At 42.6% G+C, this 19068-nt stretch overlaps 1 long non-coding RNA gene across 2 annotated transcripts; it reads left to right on the plus strand.

The window, feature by feature from the left end:
• Nucleotides 1-8502: 8502 nt before the first annotated feature.
• On the plus strand, nt 8503-16272 carry LOC129166977 (uncharacterized). 2 transcript variants are annotated; one of them, XR_011515506.1, is made up of 3 exons: nt 8503-9754; nt 13663-13783; nt 13894-16272. It is a non-coding gene; the product is annotated as an uncharacterized lncRNA (long non-coding RNA). The 2 variants fall into 2 exon arrangements; XR_011515505.1 differs by having other exon boundaries at nt 8508-9196; nt 13894-16271.
• The last annotated feature ends 2796 nt before the right edge of the window (nt 16273-19068 follow it).

Raw genomic sequence — 19068 nt, forward strand, 5'->3', positions numbered from 1 at the left:
CTTAGCAAAATAAATAAATAAATATGTATCGCTTACATTATATCACAGTTCATGATAAGACAATCACTTTTACGGATTTCTGACAAATCATACATAATTTCTGAATGGGGAAAACTCTGGAAAGCATCTTTGAAGTTCTTGTAAAATGTTTTTGTGTGCTAATGCATCGACATATACATATATGGACCATGGGTTTCCATAGGCTCCAATAACAAGTTTTTGAAGAGAAATGGGAGGTGTACACCACCGCCATTTTGACCGTGTCACAGGTTCCGTCAAGCCCAGACAATTCCACAAAAGGGAAGAGTGGAGGAGCTGAGGGTGGGGCTGTAAGGCTGGGATCAACTGACGACACCCGGTCGAACTAGCTACGAGCTAACCTAAAGCTAACCCAAAGCTAACACGGAGGTGGGAGCTAAGCTAACGGAGGTAGCAACCTAGCTAAAACCGGAGTTAACTGTGCACAACACTGAGTCAGAGATACGCTGAGTCAGAGATACGCCGGGCTGACCGCTGGGTAAAACCGGGTGTGGGTCCTATTCAGCCAGAGTTTCGGGTGAGCTCATTGTGAAGCCTGGCCCCACCCTATCATATGAATTCCTGAGGTCAGATGGCCCAGGATATGCGTGGGCGTTGAGGCATCTGGGAAGGGATCTCAAAACTGGATTATAAATGGTAGACAGTTGGTGTCGTAAACCACCGCCTCTGTTCAAGGATGGTTGCTCACAGTGGACATAAATGGCTTCCTTTACTCCTCTTTCAAACCATCTGTCCTCTCTGTCCAAAATGTGAATGTTGGCATCCTCGAAAGAGTGACCTTTGTCCTTTAGATGCAAATGAACTGCTGAGTCCTGTCCCGTGGAGGTGGCTTTTCTATGTCTGGCTCTGGCTGAATAGGACCCACACCCACCCTCACACCTGGGCTCATGTGTTTATGTAGAAGATCATCAGGGGGTCTTTTGTTCCCTCTTCGGGGGGAAACTCCCACTGGGTTTGAATCTGGGACTCTCCACCATTTGACCATAGAACTGAAGAAGCCTCTCGGATGAGAGGTGAAACGTCTTCAAGCAACTCAAAGAAGTCCAGACGCTTTTCTTCCAAAGCTCCTTCGACTACAATGACCTGGATGACTGAGAACCTTCACAGACATACTCCTGATAATAACATTTTACTTTCTTTGACACTGAATGTGCTACTACTAGTTTACCCGTTTGATTATAGATTCACTAGGATAAATACAATAATGTTTAACTCTCACCAAATAGAATGTTTACTAAGAAATCACAGTGTAACCACATAAACATTACTTGGTATACATAGTGTGTGTGTGTGTGTGTGTGTGTGTGTGTGTGTGTGTGTGTGTGTGTGTGTGTGTGTGTGTGTGTGTGTGTGTGGGTGGGTGGGTGGGTGGATTGGTGTTGGTGTATGCATGTGTCTGCTCTGTCTTCTCGATCTCCAGTGAGTCGTGGTGGATGGCTGCTTATACTGAGCCAGGAGGTTTCTTCCTGTTAAAAGGGAGTTTTTCTCTCCACTGTTGTGTAGGGTTTAGGAAATTGAGTGCTTTAAGAGCTCAATATATATTGCCTTCACTTAATAATAATAATAATAGCCTTTATTGTCATTGTACAGGATACAACGAAATTGGAGTGCCACTCCCACTACTTATGACCAATAAGCTGTGACACTCTATATAAATATAAAATATCAACCTGCTTGGTCTTTACTGTATTTAATCAGAAGATTCTAGGATTCTTTGTTTTATTAAGGGATTGTAAACACTTTGTTTTGATTCAGAAAAGAACTTATTTTACAAACAATTAAAACATGACAGGCTAACTAACATTTACTGTGAGTGGATGGAGCTAGATGTGATGTATGGACCTATGTGTGAATGCAATGTTATCAGAACTTCCGTATCTAGGAGAGCTGAGTTCTGGATGTAAAAGAATTTGGTTTGCGTTAAGCTATGAAGTTGATTATTATCAAAAACACATCAGGCGCAATCTGTCATGTCTACATACCCACTCGAAGACGCTCGTGATAGATCTGGAATGCCGAAGTCCTCGGACTTCCAGGCACAGAGGTCCGTAGAAGAAACTACGGCGCTACTAGGCCGGTCTTAGAGTTGTCGCCAGGTCGCAACAGACGGATGGAACCACGCGTCTGGCGGACTCTTAAGGAGTCTGAACAATAACAGCTTGTTCTGCAGGAACTGTTCGCTATATCAGCTTCGCAGATGCAAAAAGATTTTGACGACGTGTCAAAAGCTTTGATGGTTAAAGAGGGTTTTGCTTCAGATGGCCGCTCTGAAGTTTTCACAAGAACTGATGAATCACCAGAGTGATCCAGTTTTAATGTTCTCATGTTATGATTTGTGTAGCCAACCAGAGGTTGACAAGTTGAGGAATGGTTACCAAGACAACTCAGAAACATGCCTTCCTTGATCTGGATGCTCTGATCTGGGGTAAGGGGCTATCTATGTGCCACACATTTAACTTTACTTTACTTTGTCCTTGTGTGAGTGCAAATGGTGATGACCTTGTCATATCAACATGCTGAAACATATATCAATCACTATAATCATAACATAACATTCATTTCAAACTTCAATCATTGAGCACAGATTAATGAAAGCATTTCATTATATAATAATTATTATAAGTAACAATAAACAAACGTTTATTTACTGATCATCTAGCTGATAAGTTTTAGAAGTTCATATTTAATTTAAGAAATCGTTCTTTGATTTAGCATCTAATCCGTGCTGCGAGTGTTCCTTATTTGGAGGCAGGAAGAATTCTGTAGGACGATAAGGGAAGCCTTGAGGAAAGAACATCATTGTTGACAATTCATTATCACGTGTTCAGAGCTGCAGAGAGGCTCTGAGCTCCAGCTGATGGGATGAAGGCCAATTTAAAGGGAACACACGCAGCCTTGTGTCTCCATTTTGACCAGATGTTGAATGGTCAAACAGTACCTAAAAACCAACCATTGCTGGACATTACAGTCGCTAAATGCTTGCTTAGTATGAGGATTACTGTAAAGTCACTGACACCAGTCAGAGACTTGATGCAATGTGTTGGGTTCCTTATATAGGAAACTTTTTACTGATTGCGTTAATGAACTGACCTGTATTGGAATGTTTACTATGTGAAGTGCCTTGAGAAGACTCTTGTCGTGATTTAGCGCTATATAAATAAACTTGAATTGAATTCAATTGAATTGAATTGAAGCCGTTCATCTTGTCTTCCGGTAACAAACCTCCCTGGAAGTTGGCAAAGTGCATCTGCACAACCCCCACCCACCACTGTGACGCACATTGGTGGAGCGCTACCCAACAACCGTGCGCCCTCACTCACACGGGAGGAACACGTTGCTGTTACAGTTGCTCTGGATACAAGAAAACATGCACAGCAAATTCTGACCCTGGTGGAAAAATCAAGCTGCTGTGAGTGTAGGAAGGGGTGCACCTCCTGCGCAATCAGGTTTCCTGAAATTGGCCCGTTCCAGCAAGAATTAGCCAACAGCCGAACTATTTGTTTAACATGATACAAATATGTAACTTCCTGCCTAAACCCTCCTGTGGAATGTGTCAGCGATCCTTGCATGCAGACATTTTGGATGGCATGCATGGTTACTGCAGTCTTCCTCTTTGCCTCCTGCTGACCACTTTGTTTTTGTGTTTTTTTATGTGTCTGCCGTGGTCACAGCTCCATCGCTCTTTGCTGCAACTGTGCGGTGCCACTAGAGGACAGTAAAACACGTTTCCTGCCTACATCCCTTACAAACTCCCAATTTCAGTCTTTGTTACCATGGTTACCAGTGAAATGCCACCAATCAGTATGGTCCCCCATAGTTGGAACAGACCCTCTGGTCATCTTTCTATCACTCACTCCAAAAGGCACCACTCCCAGTGTTCATGAAATGGCAAATGACCTGTAATGACCTGTATAGTGCCTTCTAGAATCCTATTTTTGACATTTGTCTGAAATGAATAAATCAGCATTTTAATGACATTTCAACTTTAGTCTAAGAATTGTTTTTAGAATTTCTCAGCATTTTCACGAAGATCTTGACCATATTTTTTCTATAATAATTTATAGATAACACACTAAATAAAGGAATAATTATAAGACATCTTTTTTCAAAATCAGATGTTTTCTGATTTAGGGATTAAATCTGATTTAGCCACACCAACAGAATGTCATATAATACAGAGACTCACTCAGCTGTAGCATCACTCATTATTATGCCCCTAAAGTGGAATTATTCACCTCATTCGACTTATTTAATCTTCTGTAAAATAATAGCAGATAATTTGGCATTAGCCTTTCAGCTTTTGAGGTCTAAAGGGAAATATACATTGAATTTATTTGTAAATCTGGTAGTTTCAACATTGTAATTTCCTTCTTCTGCCTGCAGAGGTCAGTGGAGAACCACAGGTCTCTGGTGAGGTGACTCCAGTCACCAGGTCTCCGAGAGGACTAGGATGACTAGTGAATGAAACCAGCTCACACACAGAGTCTGATCTGATGTAATGTGTAATCTGTCACCCTATATGTTTGGGTTGTTTTGTAAAGACATCGGCTCCATTTCATCTTCCCTCCCATCATGTTTGTCCTTCTTCCCAGTTTGTGAAAAGGGCTGGATCCACAGGCAGCGTAGTTATTATGATCATATGCTAGTTGCATCGTTTGATAAATGGTCTGGCTATGGGTCAGTGGCCATTCGAACAATATTAATGACCAGGAGAGAGCAAAGGGTGTGTGTGTGTGTGTGTGTGTGTGTGTGTGTGTGTGTGTGGCATTGGCGAACGGAAATAGACGAATGGAAATATTGGAGTTTTATCTGAAACCAATAAGAAGAAGGGAAGCGTGGTGCGTCTGAAACTGGCCATATTAATGTGGTGATTTGTCAAAAGGAGCCTGAGGACAAACCTGGAGCAAGAGGAGGAGATATATCTGTGTTTGCTAGTCCGCAGAATAAAGCCAGTTGTGTTATTCAAGAGAAAATCAAGTCATTTATTTGACCTGGACCTGCTTATTGACTCTCCATCTTTTCTCTTCTGAAAAACTGAAAATTGCAACAGTGAATTATATAAGAGACATGTGACATGTAAGAGACAATAGCTGTTTTTAAGGCTCACCTACAGTAGCTCATCCCAGTAGATGATATTTTATGAGAGGACTGAAGCTGACCGAGGCTTTAATCTGAAGCAACTGTCGTGGGAAACATTGGAGTCAATAATCCTGATATGCCTACTTTTGGCCTGCGTAAGGAGACTGTACTTGTATGGGGAGAATATTCTAACTCCGTGCAGAAAGGCCAAAGTCAGAGTTTGCTGCAAGGAAAGAGTACTACCTACTGCATCACCATGCAGTCAATTTTATCTGGTCATTCAGGCCACTGCCTCCACTGGTGACACCTTTGACCTCTCATCTGTTCCCTGCTGGAGGGGGAAAAGTAAAAAAGGCAGCTCATTCGAAACTCCTTTATTGTTTTTCAGGTGCTGAGTCTGGAGTGGGGACATGGGACGACCGTTCAGAGGGTTAGGGTTAGGTAATTGTCTACCTCATAATTGGAAGGCTGAAGGTTTGATTCCTTCTCAGTCTGTCTCTGCTTTTGTGTCCTTGGGCCAAGACACTTAACCCACACCGCTGGTGGTGGTCAGAGGGGGTGGTCGCCCCAGTGTATGGCAGCCTTGCCTCTGTCAGGGCACCCTGCAGCTGTGGCTACATAGTATCTCACCACCTCCAGGGTGTGAATGTGTGTGTGCGTGGGTGGGTGAATGACAGATTGTGTTTCTAAAACGCCTTGGGGGGTTCTAGGTCTCTAGAAGTTGCTATATTAAATCCGGGCCATTTAGCATCAGGAAAACAGTGATTTCAATCTCAGAGCGAGCATCGTACTTCGTTTGAGCTCTTATGTAAACAAAAGATAAAAGAAGAGATTCAAAAATACCATACAGCAAAACTAGTGCATTTTTATGTGATCACATACCTGTGAGAATACCAGGCAGAAAGATAAAAAACAAATAAATTCATCGTTTAGTAGTCATCGCCTCTGACCAAAGTCACATCTGATAGTTTGGTCAGATGTCACTAATCACCAGGCTGAAGATCACACTAAGCCACGTGGCAAAGCTAGGCCTTTTAAAATATTTTTTTTGTATTCAGAGAAGTCATTGGCAAGCTTAACACACACACACACACACACACACACACACACACACACACACACACACACACACACACACACACACACACACACACACACACACACACACACACACACACACACACACACACACACACACACACACACACACACACACACACACACACACACACACCCCATTGGTCAGCCCCTTACCTCTGTCTCTGAATGGAGAAAAACATGAGAACCTGAATGAAAATGTGTTGCTTTGAAAATATCAAACTTAGTGGAAACTGGTGAATTTTCTTGGGCGGGGCACATTTTAGCAAGTCAGTTTTCAGATGAGCTCTGACCATCTAGGGATGCCAGATTATAATTTTTAGGTTTTAAGGTTAGATCTAGCATCTCTCCTTCAGCCTTATCGCTGCCTCTCCCGACTCCAACCAGGCCCATCATCCTAGATAGCTTTGCTCCTGTTTCTTTGCCTGAGTTAACCAAACTAGTTAACTCTTTGAAGACCTCTGCATGCCCCCTCTACATCTTACCCTCATCTTTGTTTAAAAGTGCTTTTCAGTCCATCGGCCCCAGCGTGCTCTCTATAATTAATGCTCCATCAAACTCTTGATGGAGCTATGTCAAATGCAGTATTTTACCATTTCAATTCATAAATCAAAATCAAAAATATTTCATAAAAATGTATCTGAAAGAAAAGAAAAAGTTAAAGTCACGCTGATGTAATAATCAAAAACATTTGAGCTTCATTTTAACTTATCATTAGATAAACTTGCCTCAAAGTCTCACAAACATCACACAAACCTTTAGATTGAATTTTATTTAACCGTATAATTGTTCACCTGCGATTGGTCCATTTAACATCACAAGTTTGGTTTAACCAAATCTTGGTTCCTTCAGTGCGTTTCTGACATCATGTTAAACACTTACTGAACATCCTGTCGTGCGGGGGTCTGTTCAGAATTACACAAGAATCCACAGATTTAATGAACTGGGTCGTTTTCATCTTTGATGAATCAAAATAAAATACTTCACAGTTTAGACAGAAAACACGATGTGACATGAGAGGGTGGCGATGGATGGGAGGTGAGGTCCACGTGTCCTCGGTATGATTCAGCAGACATTTCAAAGTTTGGGTGTCCTAAATATTCTAATTGTTGTTTTTTAATATTTGCTCAGCTGGACTTTTATTATTTAAATATCTCTTCCATAACTGACCTGTTTTATTGGAGAAAAAAATTACAAAAAGGCATTAATTGTATTTATCTTCATTATTAGTACTGGTAAATATTAGTGAACACTAAATTAGGTTAAGGTGAGCTCAGTAAATACACACACACACACACACACACACACACACACACACACACGCACACACGCGCGCACGCGCACACGCGCACACACACACTAGCTGCTGTTGTTGTTCTCCTCCCCCTCCTTGTGCCGAGGTATTTTTATCTGTACCTCAGGGCAGATTTGAATCTAATGGGATGGGAAGGCTTGTCAGCTGTAGTTTGTGTGTGTGTGTGTGTGTGTGTCCTAGTTGTTGTCTCACATCCTCCAGCTTTAAGACAGTGGACTTGTCGGTTGTTGCAACACGCTGAACTGAGATTGGCTGCCGCTCCTCCAATAGGGACTCAGATAATGAAAGAACAGTGGTTTTCGTGTATTTTAATTCCCGATAAATGCACAATTTCATTTTATTCTGTCACCCTATGAGTCATTTGGAAACAATATCCCACATTGTCTTGTCTGGAGTAATCCTGTTTGTCTGCATCCAGCATGATTCTTTTTAAATTGAATCTCTTTCCTGCTCTAAATTTCACCAAGTTCTGTACTACTTTTCTGTCCTCCCTTGATTTCCTGCCCCATCAGCAGGACTCCCCCATCAAGGTCTCTAAAGAGCTGAAACTGAAAGTTTCAGTGACAGAAAAGTCTCTGAAACTGCTCACACTGAACAAAAACTCGAACAAAAGGATTTTTTTCCCAGGCCCTGGATCTTGACCTCTTTGTGAACAGCTGATGTTTGTGTGTTACCTCCTCCAGGCTTAGCCAGTGTCAGCAAGGTCACCATGACTGCAGGAGACATGTACAGGGACACCAGTTTGACTGAGGAAGTTACCAAAACAGGCTGAGAAGGATTTATTCAACTACTTTGGTCATTAAAAGTTATACTACTACTACTACTACTACTACTAATAATAATAATAATAATAATAATTTTTCCTGCTCTTCTTCTCTAGGTTTTATTCTTAGGTCATGTTAGTTTCCTCCCTGATTAGTAATTGAGTTCACCTGGTCTCTCTCTCCCCACACACCTGCAGCTCATCTCCCTCTCATCCTCCCCTGTGTATAAAACCCTGTCTGTGTCACAGTGTTTTGTCGGTTCATTGTTTCTTGTCAGTCTCGTCTCGTTTGGCTCGCTAGCTTCTAGTGTTTTTGGATCTCTGATTTAGTCATTTGGATTTTTGGTTTTTGGCTCCCTGCCTTTTGGATTACTCCTAAATAAAGGATTTCATTTTCATCATCTACCTCCTGCCTCGTTCATCTGGTTTCCTGCATCTTGGGTCCTAAACTTCCTCCTGCCTTAATCGTGACACCTTTAACGTATCAGCGAGCAGATGTTCACTTGCTGCCACGAGTCACTTTGAAGACACAGTGTTTTTCGCTTCACCTGCTGTTAGACACAATGTTGGGACTGACTGCTGATCTTTTTTGTGAAGCTCCTCATTGCACTTTTCAGCTTTTCGTCGTTTTGTTTCTGGTTGATGGAGACAGTCGTCATTTTTAGGGGTGAGAGCGGTGTCGACACATTCTTGTCAGAAACAGCAAAAGCTGCAGAAAAAAGGCTGAGCAAGATTCTGCTTGAAAGACTAAATTAAATGGGTCGTCTTCATACGCCACAAAGTTCCCAGAGAAATTATGATGTCGGTGCTTTTGATTAGAACAGAAAAAGGTGTGCTTCTATTGACGGATGAAGAGCTCTGTCATGAATGGAGGTGACTCACAAAAAGGAACACGAAGGACGGTCGGTAGTCCTCCCCATAAATCCCAGTGATGCCCCAGGGTGCATTTATAATCATCTGTGTTGGTCTTTTCCTCCGTTTAAGTCTGTATTTAGAGCCATTAACCCACTGTATGTAACCCCTCTCCCGCACTCCTTCATTCTGCTTCCTAATAGCCTGGATTAGCTGCTCCTTTAATAGACTCATCCATCTCCTCTGTTTATTCACCAGTTTTACACACATTCTTCCTCTCCACCTCTTCCTCCCTCCATCTTCTTGGCTCATGGGCAATTACACAAACAAATGCCGTTTGTTTTTCCACTCCATGTCTGGCCGGAAAAGGCAAAGTAATGGATTTATCACGCCGTTACTGTTTTAAATCCAAGGTCAGCTAGTGGAGTATATCCTCACAGAGGGAAAAGGTGGTGTCGTGCAATCGCTGCTTCAGTTTGCACATTTAGCATGTAGATTTATGTAAATTCTTTCCTCAGAGTTTAGTCTCTATTGGACAGAGCTTCAGCCCCTGCCAGGCAGACCCAGAATTTATCCAGCCTGACGTGGAGGGATAAAAGCGAGGGAAGGTAGGAGGTCTGTCTGTGATCAGACATACGCAGGTGTAGAGGGTAAACATTGTTGCTTTTAAGCTTAATATATTACCTTTACTTATGACCAATAAGCTGTGATATTCTATATAAATGTAGAATTTCAAGCTGCTTGGTCTTTGGATGTTTAATCAGAAGATTCTAGGATTCTTTGTTTATTCAGGGATCAACACACTTCGTCTCAATTCAGACAGAGTCAGGTTTATAAAAAGCAAGAAATTTATTTTCCAAACAATTAAAAACAAGACATGTTAACTAAGACTACTGTGATGGATGGATCTAGGTGGATGGGATGTGATGTATCGTGACTATGTGTGAATGTGAGGTAATCAGAACCTTCGTGTCTAGAAGAACTGAGTTCTGGGTTCTGGATCTCGTTCTTTCGGTCACTACCCAAAGCTCATGACCATAGGTGAGGGTAGGAACGAAGATCGACTGGTAAATCGAGAGCTTCGCCTTCTGACTCAGCTCTCTCTTCACCACGACAGACCGGTACAACGCCCGCATCACTGCAGATGCAGCACCAATTCGCCTATCGATCTCACGCTCCAGTTTTCCCTCACTTGTGAACAAGACCCCGAGATACTTAAACTCCTCCACTTGGGGCAGGACTTCATCCCTGACCCGGAGAAGGCATTCTACCCTTTTCTGAATCAAGACCATGGTCTCAGAGATAGACATACATGTATATACATACATACATACATATATATGTATGTATGTATGTATGTATGTATGTATGTATGTATATATATATATATATATATATACATACATACATACATACATGCATATATATGTATGTATGTATGTATGTATGTATGTATGTATATATATATATATATATATATATATATATATATATATACATACATGCATATATATGTATGTATGTATGTATGTATGTATGTATGTATGCATGTATATATATATATATATATATATATATATATATATATATATATATATATATATACATACATACATACATGTATGTATGTATGTATGTATGTATGTATGTATGTATGTATATATATATATATATATACATACATACATACATACATACATATATATGTATGTATGTATGTATGTATATATATACATACATACATACATATATATGCATGTATGTATGTATATATATATATATATATATACATATATATATATACATATATATATATGTGTGTATATATATATATATATATATATATATATATATATATATATATATATATATATATATATATATATATATCTAACCGGGAGGAGAATTAAAGGGACACCCAGGACACGTTGGAGGGACTACATCTCTCACCTGGCAAGGGAACACCTTAGGATTCCTCTGGAAGCGCTGGCCCAAGTGAATGGGGAGAGGGAAGTCTGAGCCTCTAGAATTAGACAGTTGCCCCCGCGACCCGACTCCGGATAAGTGGAAGAAAATGGATGGATGGAGCTAACCAAGACAAACCCTGAAGAGCTCAATATTCAGTGAGGTCTCACACGTTCTTATTTTAAATGTTTGACAAATCAGATAGAAGCTTGATCTGTCAACAGGTGGATAATCTAGACGTCATAGATCAAATTAAAAGAAAACGGGTGTAATGGAATGAAATGACTGTTTTCCACCTAAAAGTTATTTTCCCCATCTCTCCTCAGCAAGAACTAATCTGCATGAGATATTGCTCAAGGTCATGCATTTGCTTCTAAAACTTTTCCTTTCCAGCCCAAAAGAAGAATGAAGACAAAGGACTCTTTCTTTTTGATAAATCAAAGAACTCTATTTTTAATAAAGTTAGTCAATAATAAGATGTTGACCAATCTGTGAAATGACAATGTTATGATTAGCAAGTTTTAATAAGTAATATGACTTTAATCTAGCTGCAGTAGACATCCTGATCACACGTAATGTAAACGCATGACTCATTGCTTTTACTCATCCAATCGGAAACTTCCTTTCTGAAGCGTGGACAAAAGTGTGGTGTCCATCAACCTCACAGTGGTAGACATGATCGTGAGCTATCCAGTGTTTGTAACTAACGTTGAAGCGTTTCCCTTCGTGTTGGGAGGGGACCTGCTCCAACGCTTAAAGGCTGTCATTTCACTCGGTGATTGGACACTCCAAACTCGGTTGACTCAACCGATGCCCTTGGCGTCGCTTGAGCACCTCATTACCTATTCAGGTGGTGTTAACCACAACGGCGCCGCCAGCCTGGTTGGTCAAATCAGTTACAGTAAGGTCAGTGACATTCAGAGAGTCTGCGTCGTCTCTACATCAGGACAACTCCACCCTGTGGTGGGGAAACCACCTACACTAGTGGGAGTTGGCAGTTGTGGTGACACACCACCTGAGACTCCACGCCCTGCGGTGGGGACACCACCTGCCAAAGGGGGCCTGATGGTGGTGCTGATACTCCAGTTGAAGACCAGTACCTTGCGGTGGGGACTCCAGCTGCCGAAGGACAGGCTGATGATGTCACTGACATTACTGCACTACAGCAGGCGCCGGTGACCTATAGCCCCGAGGTTGGTGACTCACCTACCAAAGGCGAGGTTGAACGGTGCCCGGTACCACCACTGATTGACCCTGATCTCTCTGACTGCACCTGCGTGTCGACTGAGGGCCTTCCAGAGCACCCACCTGCACCGAACCCTCGCAAGGCCACGCCAGTCAACAGTCTACAACGTTCCTGGTTTCCATTTTCAGGTCTGACGAAATACGTTTTGTTAGTGGCGTGTTTTGGACTGCTATCAACCACAGTTGAACTTAATTCTCAGCTACCTCTAACCCGTCTGTACGAACCTGGGCCCTCTTCGGGTATCACACTCCGAGACCGCCCTGGTCTACTAATGACTAACTATTGTCTATTTACACATAAGATTTAAGTCAAACACAGTTCGTCGACACGTTGACGAGCTTAACAGAGAATTTCCGGCTCTGCGTAAGCAGGTACTGCAGCAGCGGCGTGCCCTGAGACAGCTGGGCACGTCTGAATAACAGACTGTGGTGGTACTCAACACTCATAGCGATATTTTGCGTGAAGCAACTTCCGCTGTGAATGAGTTGTGTTCCTTTGTGAATGTTGATTTTGCTCATACACAGATGCTGACCATTTGCCTGTCCGACTATGGTCGGGACATGAGCGCCTTGATCGATACCCTCCTCATGGGGAGGATCCCTCCGTACCTCGTGTCCCTGGCCATGGTCAGATTGCGATTGCTCGTGTGGCCTCGAAGGGCCCAATGGCTCTTCAGACTCACTAGGCTTTCTCATTGGGCAGTGCTATCCCGTTAAGTGCCAATCCAGATGCTAGAGAGCTAGCCTTCATCATCAACTTACCTATTGTGTCTCCAAATGACATCTATAGATTAAGAGATGTGGTGAATGTAGGTAACTGGGTTGACGACACTCATGTCAGGTTACATACGCCTCCGGTCGTTGCGTACCACGAGGACACGCCGCATGTCCGGTTAGTCCAGGACCTGCGCGTGTGTTCTCTCACACGTGGCCTACACTTCTTGTGTCCAAGTACACCTTTTCTGTGTGGCGGTGCCACTGGTGTGTGTGGCATTGATGATTTTCAGGTGATTCAAAATGTCCTATAACTGTGACTCCACGTTCACATGTTGTTCATACTACTGCTGTTGTTGTTGGTAACCGTTGGTTACTTAATACCCCTGCTAGAGAGCTGATGTTTTCTATGAGCATCATGGTGTGTCTACACGAGTTGCGCTTCCCTCTCAAACCCTATGGGTAACTGTTCCATGTGGCACGACGGTCCATGTAGGAGAGGTCTCTCTATATTATTTGGACCCTGGTGAGCATAAGTCTAAAGTGGAGTTTTCTCCTTTTTATGATAACATCTCCTTTGCTCTTTCTCCAGCTACGGTGGATCGTGTTACATTCGATGGTCTAACCATGCTTTGGGTGGGTGTGGGAAACAGGGTGCTGCGTGAGTTGTCGGCAGATCCCGGTCCCAGGTTTCAACCACTGTCTTACTCCTGGTACTCCGCTGATTCTGTCGTGATATTCACTGCATTCCTAAACCTCTGCCTGTCATGAGGTTTGTCCTTTTTCCTGTTCCGTCACTTCTCCGCACGGTTGGCCTTTCCAGAGGACTTGGTCCGCAATGTCGGGTGGCGCCTGTCTCGGGCCATCGCACCGGTTTGTGAAGCACCGGCTACCCAGGTGCCTCCGCCTGAGCCGGCCGGTCCTGCTCCTCCACCTGCACCTCCTGCGCCTTCAGCTAGAACTTCGAAGGTGGAGTGATTTCTATTGCCAGACTCGTCGGCTCCATAGTGCTCTATCTCGAGTTACACAAGTTTGTCTATGTTTGTTTGTGTGCATGGTTGTCTTTCCTGCTTACACATGACGTGCGGACTTGGGTGATTTGAGATGAACATGCTGTGGGTTCCTGAAGTCAGGTAATCAGTTAACAGTAGATGGGTTTAGTCCACATATTACTGTTATCCAAATTTGTTTTTATTTTCACAAATCGTAATTCCTTATGGGTACATTTACATGTAGGTTGATTACTAACTTCACAGATTTACATTTTTAGTGCTCTTTGACTCATATATCTATCTTTTTTATAGAATTTTGCCACAGTGATTAAGTTTAGAAAACTTTATGATTAACTTTGTTAATTTACCATCATGGGCTACAACCATTTTTGCCCTTCATTTTGATTACACTTTTACTTAGTGCAGTGATTTCTCCCATACGCAGTACAGGGTTTTATTAGTTTTATTCTTTTTGTACCACTTTTTCCAGTACACGTGGTGTATTGCATCCATTTCTTCACTTAAAATGCTAATTCACATAATTGCTACACATAGTACATGTAGGTACTCATACTGATAGGTTTCTTTTTGTTTATTAATTAGCATTAGACGCCATTTTGTTGTGTCTACATTGAAGTGCCCTGTGCTGTGCTCTCTCTCCTCTGCTGAGTTTTGTCGATGATCCGTGATTCCTGGGGGTGGACCTATGATTCGTCATTGGATTCTACTCCTGATTGGTGTTCCGGCCCATAGGACCTGGACGCACGTGGATTCCGGCATGGTTGCTGGGATACTTCGCTTGCTGGGACCTGACCTACCTGCTGCTCTTTCCTGCACTGGATCACGATAAGTGCAATTACAAAGATCAATATACTATTTTGGAAGAATTCCCTACCCGTGGATATGTAAAGTTTAGCTCCTGCTTCAAATTGTTACTTCCACGGGGATATCTTGATAATCTGCTGACTTGCGTGCTTCCAAAGGGATCATGCAAGACTGTACTTCGGAGTGGCTTTCGTACCTCATCCCCTTTTGGCCTCTTCCTGGGAAATGCAACCTTCCCCTATCGTCAGAGTCCCTTTAGGACTCTGGTTTGTTCAACGCCAGGTGGTCTCTGTACGGACCACCATACCATTGAAAAGGGAGGATATGTAACGGAATGAAATGACTGTTTTCCACCTAAAAGTCATTTTACCCCCTCTCTTCAGCAATAACTAATCTGCATGAGATATTGCTCAAGGTCATGCGTTTGCTTCTAAAACTTTTCCTTTCCAGCCCAAGAGAAAAATGAAGACAAAGGACTCTTTCTTTTTAATAAATCAAAGAACTCTATTTTTAATAAAGCTAATCAAACAAAGTGTTAGTCAATAATAAGATGTTGACCAATCTGTGAAATGACAATGTTATGATTAGTAAGTTTTATTAAGTAATTCGACTTTATTCTAGCTGCAGTAGACATCCTGATCACTCGTAATGTAAATGCATGACTCATTGCTTTTACTCATCCAATCAGAACCTTCCTTTCTGAAGCGTGGCATAGTCTCTGTGGTGTTTATAAATCTGCCCAACTTTGATTTGACCATAAATCAAAACATCCAGATTAATAAAACCAGTCCCACACCATCTTAAGTCAGTTCAATGCGTTCTAAGAGAAGTAGGACCGGCCACCCGGACTTCATTTTTAAGCAAAGAAACAACAAGCTGGATAAAATCTGTTGCATTTTACCAACCAAGCAACGGTTCCTTTCAGATTAAAAGCTGAACTCACTGACCCTCCGGGTCCATCTGACGCTGTCAACCAACTGTCGCTTTTTACCTGGAGACAATCCAAAAACGAGTCTGTCGTACTGCTGATGCTGTTTCATCGGCTCCGGTACCAAAGGGGGGCCCGGGGACCTGGCATTCTGGATCTGTACGGAGGTCTCATCCTAATGGTATGTGTGGAGCGACAACATGGCGTCTTATGTGTTTATGAAACTCCGATCACTTCATCACTCAGACTTGCTTCTCCGGATACGAGAGTTCTGATGACAAACATCACTCACACGTACACCATTCATCTCACGTCTCATTCACACAGAGATATATCCATTCACTTAGAATTTAGAGTTAGTCTTGTTTAAAATTGTTTAGAAATAAATCTTCTTAAATTTTAAAGGTGACTCTCTCTTTTCTTGTCTCTCAGTTAATACGAAGTGTTACATAATCCCTGCAATAAAAAGTTCCAATCTTCTGGTTAAAAGTACCCAAAGATCCATAAGATTGATTTCATGTCATGACTCCCATCTTTCACCCTCCTCTGCCTCTGCTGCCTCCTCAGCAAGCCCTGAGCCACTTCTTTCATCTCACCTGTCCCTGTCATCAGCTCATTACACACACCTGCTCCCCCTGCTATATATTCACCAGCCAGCCAGTCCCCTGCCAGATTATTGAAAACTTTTTATTAGTAGATCTTCCAGCCTTGCACCTTGCCTTCACAGCCTCTGGACCTCGTTTTTTCGCCTGACCCCTGCCTTGAACTCTGCCTGCCACCACGACCCTCACCTGTCTACTACCACGTCTCCAGCCTGCTCCCTGTACCTGCCTGTCCCGATCTGGTTTTGACCCACGCGTCCTCTCCGACTCTGTCTCCTGCCTCACCCTCCTCTGGTAACGCTACATCAATAAAGACACTGTATGAAACTTTTACTGTGTTTGGCGTCATCACGGGTCTTCCAAATTCTGGTCGTGGCATTTCATATTTACTATGGAATCTTATGTCTTATGTTTCATGAAATAGATGTAAAATGTAACCCTTTCCATGGGTGAAATCCCACAGAATCCAGTTTTTGATCCTATATGTTTCACTGAAAAACAAAATTAGTCATTGAAGGAGTGTTTTTTCATTATGAAGTCACAGATAGATCAGCTGTAGGATGCAGCTGTGTGTGTGTGTGTCTAGTCTACATGCTGTTTAATGATTTGCTGCCATTTCCCTAAACAGGCCTGTAAAAGACAGAAGCTCCCTTAAGCTACTCAGATCTTGCGCTTTCACACACACACACACACACACACACACACACACACACACACACACACACACATCAGCATTACAAACAAATCACTATGCTTAACCCGTGTTACAGTTCGTGATTGCAGGCCCCGCTGACGTTCATGCTTCAACTTTCAGCTGTCACCCACCCACTGCTCCCCACCCCACCCCCCACTCATTGCTTCCATTTGTCGTGTTTTCCTTTTTCTTGATTCCCTGCTGGGAGGAAAATTCCTCTTATCAGCTCGAACCAGATGCAGCCCTCCGTGTGTGTGTGTGTGTGTGAGGATTATCCCTGGCCTCCGATTGGCTGAGCGGTACAATCCTTCATTTCATGTAGGGGATGACTCTGGGTTTTATTTTGGAAAGAGCAAATTTCATTTGCTTTTTAAAGGTTGTGTCTTTTAAATGGCACAAGCGTAATTACAATGTGAAGCATCTTAGGGTGACATTTCAGAAAATCCATTAACTGCTTCCTAATCAGATTGTATTTTGCATCCATCGTGTGTGTGTGTGTGTGTGTGTGTGTGTGTGTGTGTGTGTGTGTGTGTGTTTCCAGTGACTCATTGAGCTTGTCTAAGAAAATTAGTATCAGTTCAGCTCATTATGTTGGTCCCTGCTAGCCCCTTCAAAGAGTATCCTTTCCTCACCCGTGTGTGTGTGTGTGTGTGTGCGCATGTGCGTGCGTGTGTGTGTGTGTGTGTGTGTGTGTGTGTGTGTGTGTGTGTGTGTGTGTGTGTGTGTGTGTGTGTGCGCGTATTCGGTAATGTCCAACTGCACTTGAATATGAACACCCGTCACCTAATTATAGGGTGATTTCATGTGACCAATCCAGCACAGTTGCTGTCATCAAAGGTCAACATCTATTGGCTGGAGATCGAGAGCTGCCTTTTAGATTTGGTCCTCTATTCAGACCCACAGCTAAAGTCACATGACTGTGACTGTATGTGTGTGTGTGTGCGTGTGCGTGCGTGCGTGCGTGCGTATCTGTGTGTGTGTGCGTGCGTGCATGCGTGCGTATCTGTGTGTGTGTGTGCGTGTGTTGCCAAAATTCAGAAAAATGAAAAAGTCTCCTCTTTGTAGTTGCCATAGCAACCAGTGATTCACCGCATCTGGCAAATTATAGGGCTCTATTGAAGGGCGAGAGGGGTGTGTACTTACTTGAGAGTGTGTGTGTGTGGTTGTGACAGAGTGTGTACCCCTGCTGCATACCAAAATAAAGAGTAAGGTGAAAATCAAAAGGAAAGAAAATGATCAGTTTAATCAGTAATGTAAGCCGGTCAGGTGTGACACACACACACACACACACACACACACACACACACACACACACACACACACACACACACACACACACACCATTATGGCCAGACAACAGCTCTCTACACATTTGCTGCTTTATTTTCTTCTTGTTTCCATTTAAAGGTTTTTCCTCCCCTCTCCTGTTAATAAGATCCTCACTCACATGCATGTCCAGCTCTGAGCTTCCTAGTGCCTTAACCAGATCCTACAGCCTCTGTATGAGTCTGTCAGAAAAAAAACATCTGAATCTCTGGACAGCATTCAACAAACTCGTAGAAAGTGGATGCACATCTTCATTAGCCATAGCTAAGGAAACGTAGCAAACAAGAAATGGTTAAAACCTGGTTAGTTGTACACATTGTCAAGTTAGGATTTGTTGTTGTAGAATTAGATAACAACACTCTGATACTAAATAGTACAAGATCTAGCAACTTAAGCAGCTGAAAATGTTTTATTTCTCACCCTACGATGGTCCTAGTGTAAAGCTTGGGGTAAGTAATCGCTGATTTGCCGAACTTTAAAATATCAGCAGTTTTTCTTGATTGTTTAAACACTATAACCAGCCTTTTGAACTCTAAATTCCAAAACCATAATGCCCTTTTTTCAAAAAGGACACCCATTTCCCTGAACCATACACACTATTCTCTGCTCTAACACGAGTCAGATTTGGTGA

The sequence above is a fragment of the Nothobranchius furzeri genome, chromosome 11 (assembly GCF_043380555.1).
Source record: "Nothobranchius furzeri strain GRZ-AD chromosome 11, NfurGRZ-RIMD1, whole genome shotgun sequence".
Taxonomy (NCBI): domain Eukaryota; kingdom Metazoa; phylum Chordata; class Actinopteri; order Cyprinodontiformes; family Nothobranchiidae; genus Nothobranchius; species Nothobranchius furzeri.